Consider the following 6,000-nt stretch of genomic DNA (forward strand, 5'->3'; position numbering starts at 1 on the left):
CAACACTCTGTGTCACAGAAGAACATAAGAGAAGCCCTGTTGGATCAGGCCAGTGGCCCATCCAGTCCAACACTCTGTGTCACAGAAGAACATAAGAGAAGCCCTGTTGGATCAGGCCAGTGGCCCATCCAGTCCAACACTCTGTGTCACAGAAGAACATAAGAGAAGCCATGTTGGATCAGGCCAGTGGCCCGTCCAGTCCAACACTCTGTGTCACAGAAGAACATAAGAGAAGCCCTGTTGGATCAGGCCAGTGGCCCATCCAGTCCAACACTCTGTGTCACATAACAACATAAGAGAAGCCATGTTGGATCAGGCCAGTGGCCCATCCAGTCCAACACTCTGTGTCACATAACAACATCAGAGAAGCCATGTTGGATCAGGCCAGTGGCCCATCCAGTCCAACACTCTGTGTCACATAACAACATAAGAGAAGCCATGTTGGATCAGGCCAGTGGCCCATCCAGTCCAACACTCTGTGTCACATAACAACATCAGAGAAGCCATGTTGGATCAGGCCAATGGCCCATCCAGTCCAACACTCTGTGTCACATAAGAGAAGCCCTGTTGGATCAGGCCAATGGCCCATCCAGTCCAACACTCTGTGTCACATAAGAGAAGCCATGTTGGACCAGGCCAATGGCCCATCCAGTCCAACACTCTGTGTCACATAAGAACATAAGAGAAGCCATTATGGATCAGGCCAATGGCCCATCCAGTCCAACACTCTGTGTCACATAAGAGAAGCCATGTTGGACCAGGCCAATGGCCCACCCAGTCCAACACTCTGTGTCACATAAGAACATAAGAGAAGCCATGTTGGATCAGGCCAATGATCATGGGGCCACCACTGAAAAGTCCTTCGATTGAGGGGGCAGTCAAGAGGACCCCTCCCTGTGGTCTTGATTCCCAGGCAGGAGAGCCAATTTGGTGTAGTGGTCAGACCTTGAATTCAGCAGGAGCCAATGGCCCATCCAGTCCAACACTCTGTGTCACATAAGAACATAAGAGAAGCCATGTTGGATCAGGCCAATGGCCCATCCAGTCCAACACTCTGTGTCACATAAGAACATAAGGGAAGCCATGTTGGACCAGGCCAATGGCCCATCCAATCCAACACTCTGTGTCACATAAGAACATAAGAGAAGCCATGTCGGATCAGGTCAATGGCCCATCTAGTCCAACATTCTGTGTCACACGGTGGCCAAAACCCCGGGGGTCATAAGGAGGCCCATCAGTGGGACTAGAACTCCAGAAGCCCTCCACTATTGCCCCCCAAGCACCAAGAAGAGAAGAAGAATACTGCAGATTTATACCCCGCCATTCTCTCTGAATCAGAGTTTCAGAGCAGCTCACAAACTCCTTTATCTCCTTCCCCCATAACAGACACCCTGTGAGGTGGGTGAGGCTGAGAGAGCACTCCCAGAAGCTGCCCTTTCAAGGACAGCTCTGCGAGAGATGTATGGCTGACCCAAGGCCATTCCAGCAGCTGCAAGTGGAGGAGTGGGGAATCAAACCCGGTTCTCCCAGATAAGAGAGCTCTGGCTGACCCAAGGCCATTCCAGCAGCTGCAAGTGGAGGAGTGGGGAATCCAACCCGGTTCTCTCAGATAAGAGAGCTCTGGCTGACCCAAGGCCATTCCAGCAGCTGCAAGTGGAGGAGTGGGGAATCCAACCCGGTTCTCCCAGATAAGAGAGCTCTGGCTGACCCAAGGCCATTCCAGCAGCTGCAAGTGGAGGAGCGGGGAATCAAATCCGGTTCTCCCAGATAAGATTCCACACACTTAACCACTACACCAAACTGTGTAGTGGTTAAGTATCACTGCCCCAGACACAAGAGAAGCCATGTTGGATCAGACCAATGGCTCATCCAGTCCAACACTCCGTGCCACACAGGAGCCCAAACCCAGGTGCCCTTGGTAGTCTACCCACAAGACCAGAACTCCAGAAGTCCTCCCACTGTTACCTCTGAATCTTGCAGCTAACATCCACTGATGGGCCTCTGCGCCATATGTTTATCCAATCCCCTGCTGAAGCCGTCTATGCTTGCAGCCACCACCACTTCCTGCAGCAACGAATTCCACTGGTTAATTAATCTTTGGGTGAAGAGGGACTTCCTTTTGTTTGTTCTAAGCCTACTGCTCCTGAATTTCATGGAGTGCCCACGAGTTCTTGTGTTGTGAGAAAGGGAGAAAAGGACTTCTTTCTCTCCCTTCTCCATCCCATGCATCATCTTGTAAACCTCTATCATGTCACCCCTCAGTTGTCATTTCTCCAAGCTAAAGAGCCCTCACCTCTTTCACCTTCCTTCCCAGGGCAAAACAATCATCTTCCATGAACTGCCTACATGGTGAAGCAGTTGGGATGTCACAAACTGGGGCAGCAGAGGCCTGGCATGGTCATTAGGGTTGCCAACTTCCAGTAGCGGCTGGAGATTCCCTGGGAGTTCAGCTGGTCTCAGGTGACAGAGATCAGTTCCCCCCTGGAGAAAATGGGTGCTTTGAAGGTGAACTCCATGGCGTCAAAGTCCCTCTCTTCCCCAAGCTCGCCCTCCTCTGTCTTCACCCCCAAATCTGCAGGTATTTCCCAACTCGGAGTTGGCAAAACTATCCTATGTGTTGGGTAATATCCTCTCTGAACTGCCAGACCTGGATTCCCTCTGAGCCTGGCTCACTCATGGCGTTAGCCTTTATTTTGCTGTTGTTCAGCTGCACAGTCGAGTCCAACTCTTTGCAACCCCATGGACAAAGTCACGCCAGGCCCTCCTGTCTTCCACCATCCTCTGAAGTCTGCTCAAATTCATGTTTGTTACATCAGTAACACTGTCCAGCCATCTCATCTTTTGCCGTCCTCCTTTTGCCTTCTGTCTTTCCCAGCATCAGGGTCTTCTCCAGGGAGTGCTCCCTTCTCATTAGGTGGCCCTGAAGTATTTGAGCTTCAGCTTCAGCATCTGACCTTCCAGGGAACAGTCTGGGTTGATTTCCCTTAGGACTGACTGGTTGGATCTTCTTGCAGTCCAAGGGACTCTCAAGAGTCTTCTCCAGGGAGTGCTCCCTTCTCATTTAGTGGCCAAAGTATTTGAGCTTCAGCTTCAGCATCTGACCTTCCAGGGAACAGTCTGGGTTGATTTCCCTTAGGGCTGACTGATTTGATCTTCTTGCAGTCCAAGGGACTCTCAAGAGTCTTCTCCAGGGAGTGCTCCCTTCTCATTTAGTGGCCAAAGTATTTGAGCTTCAGCTTCAGCATCTGACCTTCCAGGGAACAGTCAGGGTTGATTTCCCTTAGGACTGACTGATTTGATCTTCTTGCAGTCCAAGGGACTCTCAAGAGTCTTCTCCAGGGAGTGCTCCCTTCTCATTTAGTGGCCAAAGTATTTGAGCTTCAGCTTCAGCATCTGACCTTCCAGGGAACAGTCAGGGTTGATTTCCCATAGGACTGACTGATTGGATCTTCTTGCAGTCCAAGGGACTTTCAAGAGTCTTCTCCAGGGAGTGCTCCCTTCTCATTTGTGGGCCAAAGTATTTGAGCTTCAGCTTCAGCATCTGACCTTCCAGGGAACAGTCTGGGTTGATTTCCCTTAGGACTGACTGATTTGATCTTCTTGCAGTCCAAGGGACTTTCAAGAGTCTTCTCCAGGGAGTGCTCCCTTCTCATTTGGTGGCCAAAGTATTTGAGCTTCAGCTTCAGCATCTGACCTTCCAGGGAACAGTCAGGGTTGATTTCCCATAGGACTGACTGATTGGATCTTCTTGCAGTCCAAGGGACTCTCAAGAGTCTTCTCCAGGGAGTGCTCCCTTCTCATTTAGTGGCCAAAGTATTTGAGCTTCAGCTTCAGCATCTGACCTTCCAGGGAACAGTCAGGGTTGATTTCCCTTAGGACTGACTGATTTGATCTTCTTGCAGTCCAAGGGACTCTCAAGAGTCTTCTCCAGGGAGTGCTCCCTTCTCATTTAGTGGCCAAAGTATCTGAGCTTCAGCTTCAGCATCTGACCTTCCAGGGAACAGTCTGGGTTGATTTCGCTTAGGGCTGACTGATTTGATATTCTTGCAGTCCAAGGGACTCTCAAGAGTCTTCTCCAGGGAGTGCTCCCTTCTCATTTAGTGGCCAAAGTATTTGAGCTTCAGCTTCAGCATCTGACCTTCCAGGGAACAGTCAGGGTTGATTTCCCTTAGGACTGACTGATTTGATCTTCTTGCAGTCCAAGGGACTCTCAAGAGTCTTCTCCAGGGAGTGCTCCCTTCTCATTTGTGGGCCAAAGTATTTGAGCTTCAGCTTCAGCATCTGACCTTCCAGGGAACAGTCAGGGTTGATTTCCCATAGGACTGACTGATTGGATCTTCTTGCAGTCCAAGGGACTCTTAAGAGTCTTGCTTGACATTGATGCCACTGATTTGTTATCTTACCAAGAAGTTTGGCAAAGGAATAGCTCAATTAAATTTCAGGAGGATGTTTGGCAACAAATCTGGTCCTCTCCTTCGTTCATATCAAATTTGATGAATATACAATTACAAACTCAAAAAATTTTGTTTAGGTGGTATTTAACACCTCAGAGATTAAGTCATATTGCGGTAAATAAGTCTCACAAATGCTGGAAAAAATGTGGAGAAGAGGGCACATTTATACACTGCTGGTGGTCATGCCCGGTGGTGCAGTCGTTTTGGTCTGTAATCGTGGCAAAAATCAAGGATATCACGGGCTATAGGTTACCCTTAAGATTGGAACTTATTTTGCTTGACTGCTGGAAAGGTATTTCTATCACTTCACTCAACAAATCCTTGATATCCTTTTTACTAGCTGCTGCTAAAATGGTGTTGGCTCAGTTCTGGAAATCTCCCAATATTCCTCCAGTTAAAGTCTGGTATGCCAAAATCTGGGAGGTCTATGCTATGGACAAGATAGCAGATAGTTTACGCAATACAAATTTGGGAGGAACGGTGGCTCAGTGGTAGAGCATCTGCTTGGGAAGCAGAAGGTCCCAGGTTCAATCCCTGGCATCTCCAAAAAAGGGTCCAGGCAAATAGGTGTGAAAAACCTCAGCTTCAGACCCTGGAGAGCTGCTGCCAGTCTGAGAAGACAATACTGACTTTGATGGACCAAGGGTCTGATTCAGTAGAAGGCAGCTTCATATATGTTCAAATGACTTAGAGGGCAACAAATCTTTGATGTACAAATGGCTTCCTTTTCTTGAATTTTCTTTTGGTCCTGTAGATCAAATGCGAACTTATATACCTCGTAGATACTATGACATTATCAACTTAATGTAATTAAGCTATGGACAAAGCAGTTATTCTTTAACCTCGCTGCCAATTATGTAATTTTGTGTTTGGTTGTTTTGTTTGTGTTTGGTGTATTTTATCCTTTTTATGTCTTTGATTACTCAAAAAGAATGATTGGTGATTCGGTCATTAATTGCTTTGTATTAATGTTTATTATGTTCAATAAAAAGTTTTTGAAAATTAAAAAAAAAAGATTCTTCTCCAGCACCACTGCTCAAAAGCATCTGTTCTTCTGCGCTCGGCCTTCCTTATGGTCCAGCTCTCACAGCCATACATTACGACGGGGAATACCATTGCTTTGACTATATGGACTTTGGTTGGCAGGGTGATGTCTCTACTTTTTATTATACTGCCCAGGTTCGCCATAGCTGTCCTCCCAAGGAGCAAACGTCTTTTAATTTCATGGCTGCAGTCACCATCTGCAGTGATCTTGGATCCCAGAAGTGTGAAGTCTGTCACTATTTCCACGTCTTCCCCTTCTATTTCCCAAGGAAGCAGGAGTCAAGTGGAACCTTTAAGACCAACCCATTTTTATTTAGAACGACAGCTTTCGTGTGCTCTCTAAGCACACTTCATCAGACGAGGAATCCAGCTCCCTGTGCTGGATTCCTCGTCTGATGAAGTGCACTTAAGAGCACACGAAAGTGTACGTTCTAAATAAAGATTGGTTGGTCTTAAAGGTGCAACTTGAGTCTTGCTTTGCTCAACTGCTTCAGACCAACAC

Source organism: Heteronotia binoei, chromosome 8 (genome assembly GCF_032191835.1).
Source record: "Heteronotia binoei isolate CCM8104 ecotype False Entrance Well chromosome 8, APGP_CSIRO_Hbin_v1, whole genome shotgun sequence".
Taxonomy (NCBI): domain Eukaryota; kingdom Metazoa; phylum Chordata; class Lepidosauria; order Squamata; family Gekkonidae; genus Heteronotia; species Heteronotia binoei.